The following is a 22,949-nucleotide window of genomic DNA, read 5'->3' on the forward strand; positions in this document are numbered from 1 at the left end:
TTGTGGAAATTTTACTTTCACAAGACCTATGTTGTGACGTTTTGAAATATTCAATTAAACAGACATTCACCCAGTGCCATACACCCTGCAAGGCACTAGGAATGTAGAAATGGCACTATGTATGAGGCATTCTCTCTGGCGTTCTTGGCGAGGGGTTTTTATTATAACTACAACCCTTTATACAACTAGTTCATACGAAATTAAGGTTATTCTTCGTAAGGCTGATGTGAAATGACCTTTCATGGATGAATTGTTCTTCTGAAAAGTGACATCAAACAGAAGCAGTAATTCATATAGAGACCATAAAAAGGAAAAGAACTACTTTCTTCATGAGACAACCAGATTCTGAAACAGAATTCAGACTAGTTCTGGCTTAAAACCACCCAATCCATCCAAGGACTAACAGGACAGAAACATGGCCAGAAATGGGCCCAAGGTGATATTTAACAACAGTGACAAATATTATTAAATAGCTATATGCTTAAAATGATTATTCAATTTACCAGCATAAATATAAAGGAATAAAATGGATTTTTAAAGTACGTTTGAGAACTTAAGCATCCAAACAAAGGCCAGGGAGCCCATGGTTAAATCTCAGCTCTCACACTTAGAGTATGTCTCAAATATCTGTAAGCCTCCATTTCCTCACCCATGAGTTTGACATAGTAATGCCTGCCCTTTATGCAAAATACAGGTCATTAATATGAAAGCCTTTTATGAATTATAAGTACTTTAAAATGTGGGGAAGTAAATTGGCTGCCATTTGGGGTATCTTCTTATAAAACCACACATAGTTACTTTGAAATTGTACAGAGTTCCCAGGCACCTAAGTCATCTTAGGAACTTACTCACCCTCAGTTCCCCTGAACCAAACTTCACATGGTGCCGACTGTGCCGGATGAAGAAAAAGAATGCACTGAATTTTAAAAATAAAATCAAGAAATTAAATGTCGAGACCTATTTTGAGGCAGAAAATAGAAACCCAATTCCTGAATTAGAAAACATGTGCTTAGAAACAGAAAACGGGTGCCAGACAACAAACACAGCGCTCCCTTCTCTAATCCAAACCCTCCGTGTTGCTGCTCTTCCGGTGGCGGACGCAGGTGTTCATGTTCCAGCTGGGAGCTGGAAGGACATTCACGGAAATATACTCCATGGCTGTATGCTTCTTGAATAGCATTCTAATGCCTATAGCCAGCTCCCTAGAGATTCTTTTTTCCTCATTAATTCGGTTTTTTTCAGACTCATTTTGAATTGAAAGACTGCTTTGTTTTCTCTGAATGACTAGGAAAAGTATGAGAGGATATATCACAACGTGAAAGCCAATGTCTTCATCACCCTCACTGAAAATTTAGACTCCTTTCAAACAGAACTGTAACATAGCTCTATGTGATATCAAACTCAGGATTAAATGTTGGATTGTCCTTCTGATGACAGTCTCTGGGAACTGAACACCTAAACCAGCAGTTCATTACCTAAAATCTATGGACTTTGGGGGAGGGAGAATGCTTCTGCCAAGAATGCTTCAAAATAGTGTGTAAAATATTTGTAAATATGAGCATTTTTCTGGGGAGAGGATCTGTTTCTGTCATTACGGTCTCAAGATGACCCAAGACATACGAAAAAAGCTAAAAACCACTACATTAGCCTAAACAAGAGTGACGATTTTTGGCCTGTGGAAACTCCTGTAAAAATTGCATTTTTATATGCCTTTTAGCCTGTGAAAGACAAATTGGCAAACAATCAGCAAAAGCAGCTCTTCCTTTATGTAAGTATTTTTTTAAGCTTTGGCTTGGCTCTTTAATTTTAAGTGATGATAAAAAATTATGCACTAAACTGAATCAGCCGGTAGTTCTTCAGCCAGTATACACAATCTGGGCTCTAGCTCAAGACATTGCTCATCTGAGCTCTTGTTGGCACAAGGAAATGAGTGTGAAGGTTCTTTTTTACCCTATTTTTAAGATTAAAAGATTTTTGAAATGATTTCTCTGATTAATGCTTACTGACATTTTAATGAATTTTTTAAAATATAAGCTCTTTGCTTCTCTAGCAAAGAAAGCATGACTGTAACGAAAAATTCCAATTAATAAAGCTGTCTCCATTGCTTCAGCTTAACACTATTAAAGCATTTGTAAACTAAAGTTAAAATAAAATTCTCTGGAATTGCAGCAGATGAAGTCATTTTGGATCAGGAAAAATACCTCTCTCCCTTTTGAAGGCATTTCCTTCTTTGCCTGTACATGGAGTTTCACAGAACCTGAAAATTATTATCATAACTCAAATCTATGAGTTTTAAAAAGAAAACATTTTCAAAATAAATATGAGGAAAAGTAGCTCTACCACTTCATGTTTGTCTTCAGAATGATAGACTGCTCTAGCAATGGTAGCAATAACTAATGTTGATATAGGACTTTCCTGTGGGAAAAACTTTCTCCAAAATTTCCTCTACTCAATGTTCACTATACTATGTGATATTAATGCCATCTTTTATTCTACAAAGGAGGAGATAAATTCCACCTGTGCTCTGATCCTACATCCTCAGAAAACTCTCATTTGCACACTTCTATCACTTGTAGTTTCTTCCCCTCAGCAGTAATACAGTACCGTAGACAATTAGGAAAGAGGGGGAAAAGGGGGGGTGGGGGTGGGAGGAAGATAGAGAAAAGGAGAAGGTAAAGAAGGAGGAAGAGGAGGAGAAGAAAAAGAAGAAGAACAAGAGGAAGAAGAAGGGGAAGGAGAACAGAAGGAAGGTGAAGATGAAGCAAAGGAAGAAGCAGGAGGGGAAAGAAAGAAGAAAAAAGAGAAAGAAATGAGAGAAAAGGGAGGGAGGGAGGAAGGAAGGAAGGAAAGAAGGAAGGAAGGGAAGGGAAGGGAAGGGAAGGGAAAGGAAAGGAAAGGAAAGGAAATTAAAGGAAAGGAAATTAAAGGAAAGGAAAGGAAGAAGAGAGCAAGGAAGAAGGAAAGAAGGGGAAATGAAGAGAGAACCCTTCCAGGGTGCCAGTGCTGCTTGAGATTCCCTCCTACCTCTGTCTCAATCTTCAACCCAAACTGTTTATAACACTAATTAGTAGCCATGGTTTCTTGGTTCTCCCATCTTACTCACCCTTCAGTTCACTCCATCACGGTGTCCATCCTCACCACACCATCAGAACTATTCTTTCTAATATAATCACCTGTCTCTAACAAATTCATTGGGAACTCTTCAGTCTTTTACACACCTGACCTCTCTGCAACAGCTCACAGAAACCTTCCTAACATTTCCAATGTTGACTTAGGTATTACCACCTTTATTCTGATTGCTACTTTTGAATCTTCTTTGAGATCCCCTCTTTACTCTTTTCCTTTAAATAGTTTACATAGATCTGGAATATACCCTTAGCACTTTCCATTTCTCACTGATCTCTTCTCTTCTCTGTACACTTTATTCAGTGATCTTATCTATTCTCATGGTTTCATCCACTAACTGTCTTTTGAGGACTCCCAAATCTTTGTCTCCATCCCCAACTTTCCTCCTGAATTCCTACACAAATGACAACTATAAACTAGACACTTTCACCTATATGTTCCATAGTCAGCCTCTATATGTCCAAAGCCAAATTCAGTTATTTTCCTCATCAGACTTTCTATTCTTGCCACATTCCCAATCTTTATGAACCACATCAACTATCCAACCATTTGTCCCAGTAGAAAAGGATCCTGGACTTCTTCTTTCCCTCATCCCACATTTAACCAGTCATTCCATCCTGTTGAGTCTATTTCCTTAAGTATATTATTTATCTTTCCCCTCCCCACTATCTTTGAACATGGCACCATCTACCTAACTACTCTTATCAATTGCCTATCTATGTTTCACAATATTAGCAGAGTGATCATTCAAATAAATGTGTTCATGGTGATGAAAACATTTAAAATCCTTCAGTGTCCCCCCATTAATTTTAGGACAAAATCTTGAATCTTTAACATTATAATCAGTCTTGCCTGCCTTTCCAAATCCATCTCCCACTTTTCCCCAACATACCTTGCAAACTAAGCATACTCTATTTCCCTAATTATATTTGGCCTCATCTCTATGTCTTTGCACATGCTGATTTCTCTGCCTAGAACTTTCTGCTCCAAATAATAGAATTAAGAAAACCATCACTTTATAATCCCTAATGATACAACTGATTGAGGCAATGGTCATCAATGGATATTAAAACCATTAGGCATAAGACTGATGGGGAATGACGCACTTTGATATCTTAGTTTATTAATATACTAAAAGTGAGACAATCAGACATTATTTGATCTCAGATGTGATGTAATATGAGGTCCTCGGCACTATGTATGAAAAATTCCTCACCTCCCACTCCCCCAAGAAACACTAAATCCAAAAAAAAAAAAAAAAAAATTAGTTCTTACTTCCAGCCTATAGAAATAGAGTAATAAATTTTAAATGACATCATGAGAATTACTTAACCAAATGTAGATATAGATAGCTTGGGTTCCCCCAAAAGAAGAACTTGAGACTAGGTTTATGGTTTATTGTGGGATACCATTGGCAGAGAAATGAGGAAGCAAAACAAGCAAGGGAAGGGAAGGAAGCCAATAGGACTATTACTGAGCAGGTTACTGCTGCAGGTAACTGGGATTCAAACCCACTAAGAAACTCTGAAAGACACAGTAGAACCTATCTCAAAGTTGTCCCAAAGGTTAGGAAGCTGAATCCCTTTATTCACAGTCATCAGTCATTTGGCTGAAGGCTGCTTGGGGTGGTGAAGTGGAAGGAAGGTGTGTGGCTGATGGTGAGAAGAGGCAAGAGGGCCCAAAGGCAGAGTCACAGTAGGCTGCTTTCTTTTGGAGGCTATTGGGTCAGGGTGCATAAGAACAATGAGCACCAAAGGAATATGAGCGGCGCACTGACAGCATTTGCTACAGTGAAATAAACTATAGGACAACTGACACTTCTACAAAAAACCATGGAAAAGGGAGTGAGGAGAAGCCACTATTCCAGATTAAAGGAGATTTCCAAAAGACTTCTTATTTTATACAATGGAATACTACTCATCCATAAAAAAGAATAAAATAATGCCATTTGCAGCAACATGGATGGACCTGGAGATCATCATTTTAAGTGAAGTAAGCCAGAAAGAAAAAGAAAAATATCATATATCACTTACATGTGGAATATAAAAAAAAAAAAAGAAAAGAGACAGAAGGCACAAACTGAACTTATTTATGAAACAGAAATAGACTTGCAGACATAGAAAACAAATTTATGGTTACCAGGGGGAGAGGGGGTGGGAAGGGATAAATTGGGAGTTTGAGATTTGCAGAAACTGAATACTGTATATAAAATAGCTGAACAACAAGTTTCTACTGTATAGTACAGGAAACTATATTCAATATCTTGTAGTAACCTATAACAGAAAAATATGAAAAGGAATATATGTATGTATTGTATGTATACGTATGACTGAAACATTATGGTACACACCAGAAATTGACACAACATTGTAAACTGACTATACTTCAATTAAAAAAAAAATTCAGTGAAATAACCAAATCAGCAAGTGGTTTGTTTGGATTCTGGTTTAACAAACTAAGATATTTTAAGTCAATCAGAAGGATTCACAGATATTCTGCAAGATGTATTCAGGAAATGTCTCTTTTTGTGATATAAAAAGTAAAGACTCACTGCTTAAAGTGAATATAGTACTACTGCAGAATTTTCTGTAAGGAGTTAAATTTGACAATACAAGGAAGACCATTTCAGTATAAAATAACAACATGATAAGAAAAACAGAGGATCTACAGTTCTGTTGTGGAAGAAGAGAGAAAACCTGTTACTTTCATTGTGACTATATTCCCCATGGTATGATCACACACCACAGTCTGGAGAACCCAGGGTTTCACTATGAATTGATCTTTCATAACTCCAAAACACTAGGAAGTGAAGTGAACACATATGCTGCAAGTGACTAAAATTAGGGTTCATGTTATTTGTTTTTAAATATGGCCCAGGACTCAGACTCTGAAGCAATTTTCAATTCCTGTCTCAGGTTTGTTACAAAGGAAATTATCTCTTTAGTGAAAATGCCAATGGAGATCATATACAATGTTGTGATACTCTGTAGCCTCCAAGGCACCTAGGAAATCTGAGTTATCTGAATAATTCCTTTATAGAAACACAGTCTAAGGGTTTTGCCCCTTCCTGACTCTAGGCACAGAGCTAAGCCAGGCCAGCTGCTGTCTTCCTGCTAACTGCCACAAATGACTTCACCCTGTAGCCTTGTACTCTAATAATAGAGTTAACAAGGTTATTGAAAAAAAACTCTAAAAAGAGAAGGGAGGAGATGAAAAACTCCCCACTGATAGTCCAGTACTCTTTTTTTTCCCAACATGCCATATCTTTGGTGTCTGCAACCATAATAACCAAGGTTATTGGTTTGTGTATGTTGGATTTCAAGCCAGCCCTCAAATGACAAATATTAACATTATAGATGGTAGACAGCAACATGGTTATTAAACACTCTATCAAAAATCGTTGCCTTGAAATATCCTGCCATCTGGAAGGTTTTCTGAGAAGAAGCTCTTGCCTGGCTATGAAAAGCTAACAGCTGGTCAGATTATCACTCTACCTGACAGTTCACAAAAGCCCTAATTAATGTGGGAAAACTGTACATCTAGCCTCATCTGTCATCACACACACACACCTCCTCCCCAACCTTGTATTCTATCCTTAGGCTTGTGGAATTTCTATGAACTCTTTGAACATGGCTTGCTCCGTGTCACCATCACTTAGGTTCTTCTCCAGTCACCTCACCAAATAGGTAGCTCTGATTAACGTTTATGATCCTAACTTTGATGTTACCTCCTCCATGAAAACTTCCATACACTCCCCATCTCAAGATGGATAAAGTCCTATTGGATCTCATCACTTCCCTTCTCATAGCACCCAGGATGCTCTTTGCTGGTCCCTCTATCCTCTTCCTCTTCCACAAGGAAAGGAACCATGTGTAACTTGTTCAACACTGTGTGTACAACAATTAGCACAGTGCCTAGAAAACAGCAGCCACTCAGTTAGTATGGATGAATAAGTGAATAATTAATGAACTAATCTTAAAAATAGAGATGAGAAAATAAAATAGAGTTTTGACCAAAAAACAAAACATGATCTGGAAATCCTTGCCTTGATTATACAGAGCCTGTGATTTACCTATTTCTTGGAAAATGTTACATCTTGATGATGAGGCTGCTGGAGAGAGGCTGCTCTGTAACCACCTGAGCACAGCATCATGAGAGTTAATCATAAAAGCTCCCATCAGGGACGGTTTTCCAGGCAGTGCTCCAAGTGCTTTATGCTTGCTGCATTTACTTATCCTCACAACCACCGCATAATAGAGATACTAATATTACATCCTTTAACAGATGAGGAAAATGAGGTACAGAGAAGTTAGTTGACTTATAGAAAGGTACACAGCAGGGAGTCAGGATTTGAACTCAGAGAGATTAGGAGCCGTTTCAATTAGATATAAATAAAAAAAAGTTTTAGCATCAGGGGAATGAGAAACATGGGTAAATTATATCATGATTTGGGCTCAGAATTGCCTTCCTCCATCATGTTTAGAGTAGAAAACATATCTACGTGGTCCACTGATAGCAGTCAAGAGTTTTGGACGTGAAAATCTCCTTCAAAATAGAAGAAACTACAATTTCAAAACATCATTTCCAGCTGCAATTTTACCTTTACTTACTACTAAGTAAATAAATCCAAAGGGTACTTAAATTCTGAGTATACTTTCTTGGTCCTGAGGTTAAATATCGATAATGGCTATTGAATATTGATAGCAAGGTTAATATAAACATCTGCTTTGAAGAAAATGTTAAGAAAAAGAATAAGTATAAAATACATTCCATGGATTCCAAGTTTTGTACTATGCTGTGGGAGGAAAGTCACAGAAGTTTGGGAATGGCAGGTGAAAGGCAAACAAGAATGGATTCTGCCAATCTTCTCAGAGCCTTTAATATGTTTGTTATTCATTGTGAAACTCCATACATAATATGCAGTGTTTCCTAAGCTATTTAATCATCAAATTATTTTCTTAAGGAGTATTCTCAGGATTCGTGTGAAAGGAACTTATTGGGCAAATTACTGGTCTGGGAGATAGTATTATTGTTATTTACAAACACCTACAAGATTAGCCATTGGAGTATCACCATCTGGTTTTTACCAATTAAGAACAGTACCATACAAAATTGGTATAAGAATAAAACATCTATAAATTGCTATGCACATTGCCATTTGGAAAAGCTATTAGAACTGATTTGGTCCTACCTCCCACCCAGGGTGAACGATGCTATGAAGAGTTGAGGTTTGGCCCAACTTTCCCACATAATAACCTTACTATGAAGAATTAAAAGTTCCAGAGTAAAATGCCTCTCTACAAGGAGATCATCACATTTTCCACAGAAATAATTAGAGGCCACATCAGCTCCTTCACTCAACTAATCATGAAGGGAAAAGCCTAAGTTATCAATATAATTAAATATGAATTTCTATTATTTCATTCCTTTGAATGAACTAGGATAAACAGTAACTCTGTATCCTGCAAAGAACTTATCCCAGGAAAGCAGCAATGACTCCAAACAATGCTGAGAGCACATTTCAGGTATATAGCAGTTAGTCCATAATGAATGGATATTTAATAAAATCTACAATTAACCAACATCTAAGATAAGTCAAGAACACGTGGTAGGCAAAGACATGGAGAACCAGTCGATGACACAGCACAGGAGAATTTAGGGGCAAAATTATGAAAAATTAAAATATAAATGGTCCTTCAAGTAGACACCCATTCCTGCCATTTTAAAGATGAAAACAGTAAGGCTTTAAGGTAATTTACTAAGGTCACAAGGCAGGTCAAAGGCAGAGTCAGAACTATTAGGTTGAATCAATTGCAACTGCTGGTATTTATTGGTTTTGGCCTACAAAAATGCTAAAGGAAGAAGGACAAAGAGGAAGAGGGCAGAGGGAGAAGAAGGAGGAAAAAAAAAGAAAAGAAAACCCCCCACTTCTAGTCCACGGCTTTTTTTTTTCCACAATATGTCAGATTTTGGTGTCTGCAACCACACTGCACAGAAAAGGGGGTTGGGGGGTCAGGGCAGAGAAAGATCTTGGATGTTTGGTCTCAAATGACGAATAGAGCCTTTATCTAAATTGAAAAGTGACTCTTAAGCATTGGGAAACTGGAAGAAATAAAGTATAAGACCTTTCCACTTAAAAAATAAGATAATCAGTGGAGCAAAAAATGAATTGGGGAATAAAAGTAATTAAATTCTGGCTCAAATATGCACCAGTTTGCAAATCTTAAGCAATAATAACCTTTAAAATTATTTTGAGCACAATCTGAGGGTCGGTAACGGTAGTTCGTGTTTCTTTTCAGCTTCCCTGCAAGGCTCCTTAGCTCCACCTAGTGCCAAGCAGTCAAATATTCCATGATAAACATGACTTGGAATTCGTAGCATACACTGCCGGTTTCTTCTTTTCCTCAGAAAAGCAACCTGGGGAATTATTAGCCTCTTCTCCATAAATAGAAGCTGTAAAGTGTTTTAGCTCCTTGTAAATCTCAACGTCTATGACAACCATATATGGCTGGTTGTATCTACACACTCACAACCTGAAAGAAATTCAGCCCGATACACAAGTCATTCTGTCATTCCACGGGCCTTACTGAGCATCTCCTCTGTACCAGGCTCAGTACAAAGGGCTAGGGATAGAAAACAAGACCTAACAGTCTGGTGGAGAAGAGAAATAAGGAAATACAATACAGTGTAATAGGTGTTTATCATCTGAATTGACTTTTAAGAATGACAGGAGGTATCCAAGTGAAGAATCAAGGGAAAAGGCAAGCCATACAGAATTAACAGCCTTGTGATAGCTTGAAAGCACAGACTGGAAGGCCTTTGGGGACTTGATTAGGGTTGGAGGCTCTGAGAGGTGCAGTGGAGAAGTAGACTCTGAAGCCAGAGTGACCTGGTTTAATCTTGACTCTGCTACTTTAACCCCCACGTGCCTTCATTTTCACATTTGCATTTAAAATGAGATAATAACTGTATCTCTCACACAGAGTAACTGGGGGGATGAAAGGAATCAACACATAAAGGCACTTAGAAGAGAGCCTGATACAGAGTGAGTGCTCAACATTTACTGGCTGTAACTATTTCGGCTGGAGCATAAATACTTATGGACTGGAGAGGGAGGCCGTCACCAAATGATGCACAAACAGGAGCTGAGACTCTCTCTCCCCCTGCACATGCTCTGTGGTGGAGCCAGCACAGAGATGCCCAGGGATGCTCAAAAGCAGAAGTTTTTTTCCTTTATTTAAGGACACTCTGGAAGAGCCTAGAGAATCAGGTGACTTAGAGGTGATCACTTTGACCTTTCAACCCTAGTATGAAGGAAAATGCTGCCAGAATCTTCCTTATAGCCCTTAAAGTTGTCAGAGGCTCAGTGGTTACATGAGACAAAGAGTCTCCAAGTGGAGAACTTTGTGGTCCCTGCAGCCTCCTCCATGTCAGGACAGAGGATGGTTGGCAGGGTGGGCAGAGAATGTGAGAGAAAGACCACGGCTCATCAGCAGTGTCTCATATCTGTCTGCCTTCTTCCAGTGTGTCTTGCCTCTTCTGGTACATTCTTGTCTTCTATCCACCAAGGGACTAAGGAAGAAAAGAAGGAAGAGGAGAAAAGAAGAGGAAAAAGAAGAAGGATGAAGAAGAGGAGGAGAACAGAGACTAATATTTATGGAGTGCTTATGTCCTAAGCATCTTCTACGTATTAATCTCATTTAATTAACACAACATGCTATGAAATGGCACTATTACTGCTCACATCTTACAGTTGAGAAAACAAAGGCCCAGGAAGATTAAATAATTTGATCCAAAGTCATACAACTGGTAAGTGGTGGAGCTGGGATTCTAACACATCTGGGCCACCACACTTCCTGACCTCCATGTGCCCCCAAGCTTTCCGAGGGCCCTCAGCATGATGGACCAACCAGGCTTGCTTTCTTCATAAGGTGTCTCATGCTCCAAAACTCTCTCTCCTCCCCCAACCAAGACTCCTGGCTTAATAGCTATTCTTTCAAATTAACTAAAGCAATAAAAACCATATATGTGCATGCATGTATATGTGTTTGAGTTTGAATAAACTGACATCAAGAAAGAGTTCTAATTCTCTCCAGCAGTATACGTCACAGCCCTCTCACACACACACGTGCACACACTCACACCCCAACACTTACTCTTCCTAGAAATACTTGACTTTTGAAAGGATGTTAGTTTGAATTATTCCTGAATAAAACATAAAGAAATCTAATTTTTTTTCTTGAGAATCCTGTACCTTATGCATTTATTATTTATTGACTGTAACTATTTTGGCTAGAGTATAAGCACCTACCTTCACTATCCTCAGACAACTAATACCCTTAAGATCACAACCATCTTCCACTATCAAACAGACACATCAGCCATTGACAGCTTCATATGCAATGAAGTTCATGTGTTACTTCTCCTGGGGATTGCCTCAAGAGCCTCAGCTTTACTATTGAATACAAAGTTGTCTCCTCACTAAAGAATTCAGGACATCTCTAAGCATGCACGATTGTTTCCTATAAGGGCCAAAAAGTCAGACTTCTGTGAGAGTAAAGACTCAAATTTGGAAGGAAAGAGAATGAGAATAGGTCAAAATTCAAGAGAATGATAGTTTTTACACTGAGAATATTGTGTTCGACCCTAAGAATCTCTATAGATTACTTTTTCTACTAATAGAAATACAGGTTTGTATTATAAGAGCATTTCAGGTCTCTCAAAATCTGAGCTATACAAATAGAAATAGGAAAATGGAAGGAAGTGTCAAGAAGGGTGAGGTGAAAACAGTAAGCTCTACGGAGATCACTGTAATGTAATCAATTCAAAACCTCCATTTTGTAATACTCGAGGTCAACCAAGCATACCACTTTGTTTTGTGGGCGCTGCTACACACTGTAAGAGAAATCCCAGGCAGGCAATGACTAGGCGGGCTTTCAAAATTGGTTTCTCATTCTAAATATAATTTGACTCATCTAGTGCATTATCTACATCTTTTTTTCATTTCTCACTTCTGTTCAAACAGCCTGAGTGAGTTACTACTTTGATTTAAAATTTACAAAAGAATTGCTGTCTGCAGACACTTAGTAACCTGAGTCATTGGTGTTTTCATAGCTAGAGTTTCTTAAGTAGAAATGCAGTCAGTAGACGCCCAACAACCTGAATCAGAGATGTTTTTTATAGCCCCATATTCTTATAGAGACAAAAGATTTTAGGGGTTTTCCCTTAGTATTACACAGATATCTTTAAAGCAAGAAAAAACATGCTAGACTGAAATACAGGGTTGAATAAGGCATAATCTCTAACCTTGAAGAGTTTGATGTCTAGTTGAGGAAGTAAAACTCATTAATTTTACTAAGCATGTACTGTGTTAAAGCAATGAATGTTAAAGAAAAACAGGCTATGTTCCCTTGAGAAGCATGGCCTGAGGGGCTGGAGGATAATTAACATAAATTTACAGTACAGTGTAGTAAATGTTAAAACAGAGTCATGCACAAAGTAATCTGGGAATGCAATGAAGGAGGAAGAGTTCACCTGGAGCGTTGCCTAAACTAAATCTTGAAGAATTGGCAGGCGTTAAAAGTTTACTGGGCAAACTATTTAGTAATTAACCAGGTTAAAAAAAAAATGGGTAAAGGCAATTCAGAAAGTAGAAACAGCACAGAAATGAGAGTTGAATGAAAGCTAGATCCTGATAAATGCTATTGAAAAGATATTGCCAAGGACAGTGAGTTCAAAAAAGGGAAAAAGTACCACTGACTAGAAGGATCTGGGAAAGGTTTCCTTGAAATGTGATATTTGAGGATGGGTAAGACCGTGTAAGCACAAATCAAGGGGATGAGGGCAGCAATAAGAACAGAATTCCAGAAAGGAAGAATCCAGTTAATTTCACTTCTAGGTTCTGCAAATTGCAAACTGCAACTTGGGCAGGGCACAGACTCCCAAGGCTCAAATACCTACATATTTCCACTTTCTAGGAATAACAACAATAATCAATAAAAATAGTAACAATGAAATAGTATTCTATTTGCTAATCTGTGGCATTATGTATGTAATAAATACAGACTGTATGACTGTATACATTTACTCTATCAACAGGAGCATGAAGAGTTAGCAGCAGCCTTTGGTGCCCTGCCGCACAACCTCTCGGACTGTTACCCGAAAAGGGGAAGGGAAAAGACCTCAGTTCTTGTCATATCTGAAAGGAAAGATTTCAGACAGGAGATGATGCATTGTGTAGCAAAAGGTGTTTGAAGGATTTATTTAGGAAAGGAGAAGTACACCTCCAAGAACGGGAGGCGGGCTGATCCAAGGCGGGGGAAAGCGGCTGTCTTTGTTTATCCCTCCTCTTATATCCTCGCTTAGAGATGGTCTTTTGATTAACAAATGGCTCCTTTCCCTGGAGTGCTTAGTCATGTTTGTCTTCTTTGCACATGTCCTTACCCATGATGCACACAGAAAAACTTGGGGTGGGGGGGCCCTAAACCACAGTGCTAATTATATTACATTGAGCATTGGGTCATATCCGGTTAGGTCCTTCTCATTACCACGCAGTTGCAGCTGCCAGGTTCTAACCGTTTTTTTGTTTTGTTTTGTTTTGTTTTGTTTTGTTTTGTTTAGCTTTGTTTTGTTTTGTTTTGTTTTGCTGGCACTCATTTAGAAGAAAGTCCCTTCATGCTGGAGGCAGGCATAATGCCGTCTTTTGGACCACCCTCCCTCTCCTCCACCTATCTGCCCTGCCATGACTTATCTAACTACCTAACAGGACCACTTCTGATTTCAGCCAAGCGTCAGGGCACAGCTCCATACAAGCTAGACTCAACTCACCGAAAGCTGTATGCATATTCTTAGTTTCTGCCTCAGAACCTTCACTGATTCTGTGCTGCACAACCCAGAAGTGCCCTTAAGCCCCTGGGGTCAATCCTCAAATAAGAAAGGGTCATATACTGGGTGATTTAGGAATTCAAGGAGGGTGGAAAGAAATCACCCAAAGGGTTGCCTAAGCCTACTTGCAGGTTCTCAAGAGGTTTCAGAGGAATCTAGGCCCCTGCTGATCACAGCAGCAACTACGATAACACGTCCTTGTATTGGATTTCTCTCCTTCCCTGTCTCCATATTGAAATCACTTCCCCAATAAACTACTGGCATAGAAGTATTTGTTTCAGGCTTTGCTTTCTGGAAAGCCAAAACAAGACAAAATGATTCATATGTTAATTATAATGTGTGCAAGTCTTAAAGTCTAGTTAGTTTTTGAAAAATTATAAGCTGAAAATGCTGGTGATTTAAATATACCTCTCTTCATACTGTAGGGTTAACCAAACAATTCACAACAAGTCAACTTGAAAATGATCAAGTTAAATAAACAATTTCTAATTTTAAAAAAGCAATATTAATAGGAAATGAAATGTAAAACCAATGTCAAAACCATGCTATGATAACTAACAATATGTACTTCTGTAAACTCCAGTTACCTGGGAGTTTTGCAATTGCCAAGACAATGTGCCAGAACTATGGTCAAAGAAGGAGAGATTCAAATCTTTGGTGAACTTTATTAATGCACTGGTGCTTATAATACCAAATTTCAGAAATACCTTAATACCTCCCATAATAGTTTCCTAGCAGGTAAGGCTTAGCCACATATAAAGAGTACGAACTATGGAATTGTGTGTTATTCACTGACTAAAGAACAGACTCAGATTTTCTGGATTAGCTCTCAACCCACAAACTCATGACATGAAAAATCTTTTCATTGCTCAAAGTTATCTGTTGTGATGGGAATTTGTCCCAAAGGAATTTGAGCTATTATAAGTTGACATAAAATATGTGTAAGGAGCATTAGTTGAATTGCCTGTTTTAAGAGGGGGAAATTGTCTCCTGAATGGTAAAAAGATAAAGATTCTTCTTAGGAAGCCTTCTTAGGAACCAATTTTTGTTTATTTGAAATTGTCAATAACTAAAAATAATCTCTATGCCAAAGGGGATTCCCCAGAAGGCTGCTGAACAAAAGAAATGCTTTGTCTAGGGAAATGTAGGGCAGGTTAGTGTGCGGAAATGATCTACGGACCTTCCTCATTAATAGGGCTGGTTTTATTCATTCAATAATGAGTGCCCTGCATGAGCCAACATCTTGCTAAGCACAGGAAATAAATAAAACAGGCATGTCCCTATTTTCACTGAGTATACATTTTTAATGTGAACACAGATAATAAACAAGCAAATACAAATGCAAACACATAGCTAGAAATTATGACAGGTGCTAGGAAGGAGAAGTATTAGTAGAGAGAATAAGGGAGGAGACCAAATTTAAATTAGGGCCAGGAAAGAACTGTCCAGGAAGCAACATTTATGCTGAATCCCGAAGAATGAGTAGGAAAGAATTAGCCAGATAAAGAGTAGGAGAACGAGGGGTCCACAAAGAAGAAGACTCATGTGCTAATTTCACAAGGCAAAAAGAAGTCTCTTGGTTTATAGAAGATTTTTTTAAGTTAATGAGTGGAAACATAATAAGCAAGGCCAAGAATAGCTCATAATGAAGCTGGAAAGGTGGGTAGAGATAGACATGTGGCTCCTTGAAGGCCATATTAAAATGTTTGGACGTTATTGTAAGTGCAGTGAGGACTGGAGAAACCATCTTGTCTAAACTTAACACAAATGCAAAAAAAAAAAAAAAAAAGAGAAACAAGTCACTAACTTCCTGGCAAAGACCTGATCATGTCGTCTCCTCTTGACTGTCAGGGAATTTACTGTTACAACAAGCTTTGATGCTGAATATCATACCTAGCAGGAAACTCTGCCTCTAGAGATTTAACTTCGTGTGGTTTATCTCTAGACTACAGAACAAGGTTGTTAAGAAGGATCCAGGGCAAGTCAATAGATCTGAATCACAAATGAGAATGAATGCGGCAAGATGAGTTCAGTTCCCGGGACTGAAGTGGGGATGTACCAGAGTGGCACTGGCAGAGTTCCGTGGAGCAGCGAGCACCTCTGTTCAGAAGACAACCAGACAACTGCAGCAAGGGCCATGCCCCAGGTCTGAGGTAAGGTGCGAGAAGCAGAGAGGGAAGGATCCCAACAATGATTTAGTGTCTACCAGATACTAGGCGCTGTGCGAGTTACCGCAAGATTTCACGTAATCTTCACAACCACTTTATGAACCAAGTACACTCACATCCATTTTACAGATGAGGAAAAGGAACGAGAGATTAGGTCATCGACTGAGGACACAGCTGGGAAGGAGCCCTTCATCACCAGAGATAAAAAGGTAAAAGAAATTCCCTTTCACCTAGATTTCTGTCCTATCTTTCTAACCCCCGCAAAAATGTCTGCCCAAAGCTGATCGATCTTCAATATCTGTTCATTAACTGACCAGATTGTGGCCATTCTGTAGTCTTTAAAAAAAGGTCATTGGTATCAATTAAGAGTGAGCACCTTGGGAGCTCGAGATTTGCAGATACTATCACATATAAAATAGATAAACAAGTTTCCCCTGTATAGCACAGGGAACTATATTTAATATCTTGTAGTAACCTATAATGAAAAACAATATGAAAACAAATATATGTATGGATATGTATGACTGAAACACTATGCTGTACCCCAGAAAGTGACACAACATTGTAAACTGACTATACGTCAATAAAAAATAAAGAAATGGAATAAAAAAAGAAATCAGACCACCAATGTCCACAGCCCGCAGAAGAAAGGAAGAAAGGAAGAAAGGAAGAAAGGAAGGAAGGAAGGAAGGAGGGAAGGAAAGAGGCGAGGCACTTGTAAAGCAGGCCGAGGGGCTTCTGTCTGATAACCATGACGGTGGGGGTGGGGACTTAGCTGCAGAATCTAACCCGGGCCGGATCGCACCCAGGGCCAGAGCAGTTTTGCCTTCAGGCTGAAGGCAAGTCCCGGCTGCCAGCGTGAAGGTGTTGAGAAAAATGGGCTCCCCCGCCCTTACTACATCCCGTAGTTTCTTTCAGTTCTCTTTTGAAGAACAAAGCCAATAAACTGCCACTAGGGGTCCTCAAAGTAAAAATAATCACGGCGAAAAAGTACTCCGGCACCTTTAAGAACGAACATGCCCCGGTTCTTTTGACTCCCGGGCGCTAAGGGATGGAGTGGTATTTAGTAGTTAAACAGGAACATCTGACTGCTGTAAATGAAGCGGAGTTCTGTAAAGAAAAAGACATTTCAGCTGCTGATTTTCATTTCTAATTAGGATTTACATTAATCTGCTTCAGGAAGGCAGGCCAAGGAGATTTCAACTGGGCAGTGGAAACACTGTTCTCGCCTCAAACCTACCAATCTTTTGGCGAGCTCTGAAGAATACAAAACACCTGGGGGACAGCTTATCCTTGGCTCAGAGCTACTGAGCAATTTCAAAAGTACAGAAAATGTTCTGGAGGATTTTTAAGGTCAAAACACCTTAAAATTTAAATTAGGTGAATTGCAGCAATTGCCTTTTCCTGAAGCAGCAGCTGCAGTAGCCTTTGTTTTCTTTAGTTATGTCATAGGCAAACAGAAAAGCACAATTTAGCAAAGTATGTTCCCCGTCGTCTGTCAGTCTTTTAAAGGCACAGACTTCTCACCATTGGCTCTGCAGGCTCAGGGTCCCCTTCTCACCGCCCTCTTCCCAGTTCTTTTTCCCATCTCCACCTCTCCATCTCTCCTCTTCCATCTTCTCCCTCTTTTAACAGTTTTTACACAAAAATCAATTTCCTGATTATAATCTTGTATACATTCAACATAAATAAGTAATTGTCCTGGTTTTAAGAGTCAGGAAAGGAAAACGGGGGGGGGGGGGGAGGGAGGGAGAAAAAGAAGAGTAGAAAACAGGTCTCTCTACCTGCACCTGTCCAAAATTCAAGAAGGAAAATTAGGCTTCCAAGGGGTGGTGGTGAAAATAGAAGCCACAGAGGGCTGCATCAGATGCTGGACTCGTATATCATGTTTTAGGAATTTCTAATCTGACCACAGCCAGATGACTCATACTGACTGACTGACTGTTTAGGCTTCTGCAAAACACCTGGACAGATAAAACCGAGAAAACAATTTCTCATGCCAGGTTAGCCTTTCAAGGTGGGCAGGGGAATTTTCAGCGTTTATTTCTGTTTTGTTCACCAAAGACTCACAGGTGTAGTCGTGATTTCAGACATAGTTGTGTCTGACAGTCAAAAACAATTTCCAAATCAAGTGATAAACTAGCATGGACTGAGGCTTGCTTCTGGGGAGGGAAACTGAAATGAGTCAAAGATGACCTTATTTGGGGCCAGAAAGAAGTTTCTGGAAGAGGAGCACCCTGTCTGCTGGCGGAAGCTGGCTCCCTGGCTCCCTCACTGGCCTCAGGTTGCAGTTTAGGGACATGTCTTCTCTGTCTCCCTCAAGGCTGACTGAGATGATCCTTGTGACTGAAGTCTCTCTGAATGCAAGCCATAGGGAAAGAGAAAGTAGGGTCCATAGAGTTGAATTCAAAACAGAAATATTAACTAAACCCATAGAAACAACCATATACCAGCGTGCCTCTTCTTTTTGTGTGAGAATCAGAACAGAAAAGGGATAAATAAATTTTAAAAAAATTCTGAAATTCAGGAGTCCTGAATTTAGAAACCTTGGGTGGAGAAGTAAACCGTACACACAAACAAATAACTATCTTTTCAATTCTTATTTCTAAGGTAACAGTTAACATTAACCAAGCACTTAAAATATTCCTGACTCTGTGCTGGGAGCTCTACAAGCATTAATCAATTTAATGTTCTCAACAGCCCTACAAGATAGCTATCACTTTTTAAACTGAAACATAATTGACAAGTAACATTGCATAAATGTAAGGTGTACGATGTAAATGTATACATTTATATATTGCAATATGATTATCATCTCATATCATTATTATGTCCATTGACAGATAAGGAGACAGTTGCTCAGAGGGGTTTGAAACTTTTTTTGACATGAGCAGCAGTTTCCTCTGACATAATTTGATTGAGGCCCTCACCATAACCTGAGAGCTTGAGGAACCTGGGATTAGAAAAAACTGAATTAGAATTTAAGATGGAAAATAAAGTCATTCATTAATTTTTGGATCTTCAAAAATAAAACTGATATTTTTCAGTATACAAAGTGGTTCCAGAAACATATTCTCTGACTGTCCCCTGTTTTTGTCTTTTTCTTTCTCTTTTAGAAGATTATCCATATGGTTCCCCAGTAGACTCCACTCCCCATTCAAAGTATCCATGAACACAGAGCTAGTGGGCAGAGGCCCAGAATTTGAACCCAGGATGATCCAGCCTGGAATCTACTCTGCTAGGATGACTTAACACTGTTCACACCCCTCATGCCACTGCCATGGAGACCACGTATGAAGGGTAGAGAACTGACACTTTTAGGAATCTGAATTCTCTTGTGTGCACAAAGGGGAACAACTGTGAAATGACAAAGGAATGGAGGAAAATCCACTCCCACTGCTGACTCCCACTAGAAACTAGTTCGTCTGCGGTACTACATCCAATTCACAAGATGTTTCCTGAGGTTGTTTACTTTGGTGCTATTCTGTGTGCTCCAAGGACCTCTGACTGAGGTAAGAACAAAAACTCAGAGTGTGTAGGAACCCTTGGTAGTACCACATCATCCAAGCAAAGGATTCTATATGTCCAAAATATCTGTCTGCCACTGATTGGAAATAAAAACAGTTGGTCCTTCAGGACAGTTTAAGAAGCATTAACTTATTTCATTAGGATCTTGGTAGGTGTCTCCAGGTCCCCCTTATAAGGTTTAATAATTCAGCAAAACCTAAGTTTATTAGCTGCCTCTCCAACTAGAAGGTAAATTTCCCAAGGGTGAGACTTCTTGTTCACTGCTTTATCCCTAGTTCCTAGAATTATGCCTGATGTTCAATGAATCTTTAGTGAATGACTGAAATATGATCATTTCCCAATGAGAAATGACCCCTCACTCAGCCCAGATCTTCATCCCCCTAGAAGGAGAGGTAAGGGAAATTATTTCCATTTATTTTCCCAGATAAGCTTCAGAATCATTTGGACACATTTTCCAAAAAGTTCCACTGAAATTTTGACTGACATTATGCTTAATATATAAATTAATTTGAAAAGATACACATCTTTACAACATTCAGTCTTCTCACAAGCATATGTCTGTTTACTTTCTTGTCTTCTTTTATAACTAATGGTAAAATTTTGTAGTTTTTATATAGTTTCTTCATATTCATCAAAAAGTGAATTTTAGGATGCTTTATTTTTATAGTTGCTGTGGTGTATGGGGGTCTTCCCCCAACCTTTTACTTTCTAATTATTGTTGGTATGGAGGAAGAAAGGATTCACTTTGTGAATGCTTGTTTTGTATCAATTCACTTTAAACTTTTACTAATTCTAAGAATTTTTCATTTATTGTCTTGGGTACAATATCATGTTATCAACAACTGACCATTTTATCTTCTTCTGTTTCCTTCCTTTAGTTGTACCTCTTTTTTTTTTTTTTAGCTCTTTTTCTTATTGCATTCATCAGAGTAATTTCTTCTTAAATAAATCTTTGGTTAGGAAGATGTTTAAGATGCAACAAAATATTTAAAGAACAAAATCATGAGAGTTCACATAATATCTGTGATACTGCCAGTGTAGTACTTAGAGGAGATTTATTACTCTCAGTGCTTATATTAGGGAGGGGAAAAAAGAGAAACAATAAATGAAGTCAATACCTGATGAATTTTGTTCCCTTTAAGTTATAAACCAAGAGAAAGAAGAAAAAAGGAAGCAATAAATTTAAACAAAATGAAGGAATAAGACAGAGGACTAGTGAAAAAAATTACCCTTCATCACAAATAGTTTAAGAGCACTACTAGTCTACCACACTAGGGTCTTGGTAGGTATCTCGGTCTCTCTTATAAAACCTAAGAATCACTAAACAAAAGCCACTCTGAAAAGAGACATTTTCCTTCAGTCAAAAGACTACTTTTTAAAGGTCTTGAAGCCTGTAGACCTTGAAAATATAACTAATTGATATAACTAATGATAGTTTTTGAGTTTATATTCCAATGCTATATTTGTAATGAAATATAAAGGTGTGACTAGCCACAATCTGCAATTTTTTAAAGAATGATAGTTTTTTGCACTTAGCCAGCCTCGCCACAGAATGCTTAGTCATTATTGATGGAAGTCAGAGCTTTCCCCTGCCTACCCTATAAAAATGAAAAACCCAGTGGGCATTTCTTCAATGATACCTGCGGAGACCAACTCCAGAAATTACCTGGATAAAGGATCCCAGTCTTCTGGGAGATAGAGGCTGTGGAAACAACTCTACCATCACTTCTCTCCATCAGCATGTACCAAACCCTGACTGGAGGGTGAGCAAATGTACTTCACAACTTGTCTGTCTCAGGCCTTTATCAGTGAAAAAAATGTCTCCTCTAAGAATTTTGAACTTCGAAGCTTCCAACCAGGAAGGTTGAGGGGTAGGACATTTAATTTATACTTCTAGGAAGTCCTGGAACATGCAAGCAAATACATTAAATTAAATGTGCCTCTAGGTTGGTAACACTCCACCTCTTGTCAAAGAGAAACACAAATCCTTTCTAAAACTTTAGGCGTTCTCATTTAAGTATTTTATGTAGTCCAAAAAAATTAGTCAGCCAAATATGAAGAATAAAAAGTTATCAAAAGTGAGCAAAAATGTGTAAGAAAAAATAGAACTTCCAAGAATGAAAATATGCTTGTCAAAATTAAAAACTCACTAGATTATTTAAATAGCAGATTAGAATGAATCAAAGAATTGGTGAACTAGGACTAGATCTGAATAATGATGCTTAATATTTCACAGAGAAAAAGAAGCGGAAAAGATATGTTAAGAAATGTGGAGATCAAAGCAAAAATAAATAAATGGGACCTAATTAAACTTATAAGCTTTTGCACAGCAAAGGGAACTATAAACAAAACAAAAAACAACCTACAGATGGGAGAAAATTTTGCAAATGATGTAATTTACAGCACTTAATTTCTATAAGAACAGCTTGTACAACTTAATAACAACAACAAATAAACAACCTATTCCAAAAATGGGCAAAAAACCTAAACAAGCATTTCTCCACTGAAGACATACAAATGGCCAATAGGCACGTGAAAAAATAGTCAATGGAGAAGGGCCAAGATGGCAGAGTAGAACGCTGGTAGCTCACCCTCTCCCACAGCTACACCAACACTGACATCTATGGACCCACCCATCCACTCAGAACACCTACTAAACTTTGACAGAACATCGCCTTCTTCAGAAGACAAAATATGCCACAAACCTGGTAGGAGAAAAGGAAAAAGGAAAGAAGAAAAAGGAAAATAGTGCTGGACCAGTCCTGTGGGGAGGGAGCGGCAAAGGAGGAATGGCGCTCATTTGCTGGGTCTCCCCCTCCTCAATGGCAAGGTCAGCAGGACGGACGGGGAACCTCGAGGCTCATATCTGTATGAAATAGACTTTGACCGACAGAATTAACTTAAACGGGCACAAAGGGTCCCTGTGACCCCCAGCCCTAGAGGCAAGCAGGCAGGAATGGGACGGGACAGGCTGCCCGAGCCGGGTGGAGTACTGGGGCCGACTGTACAGAGGCAACCTCAGGGGACTGCAGTGTGCTGTGTGCTGTGACTGGGAGGGTACACAACAGAACAGCCTGGGTCCCCCATAAGATACAAATTTAAAAGCAAAGCAACACTGCTGGTGTGCCCAGCGGGGAGGGGCGCGGTAGCATCTGTCTCCACAGACCTGCGGCATCATTGCCGGCGCGTTCTCAAGAGAAGAGAGGCAGGGCTCAGAAACAGCCACCATATTCTCGGCTGCGG

The sequence above is a fragment of the Camelus bactrianus genome, chromosome 4, assembly GCF_048773025.1.
Source record: "Camelus bactrianus isolate YW-2024 breed Bactrian camel chromosome 4, ASM4877302v1, whole genome shotgun sequence".
Taxonomy (NCBI): domain Eukaryota; kingdom Metazoa; phylum Chordata; class Mammalia; order Artiodactyla; family Camelidae; genus Camelus; species Camelus bactrianus.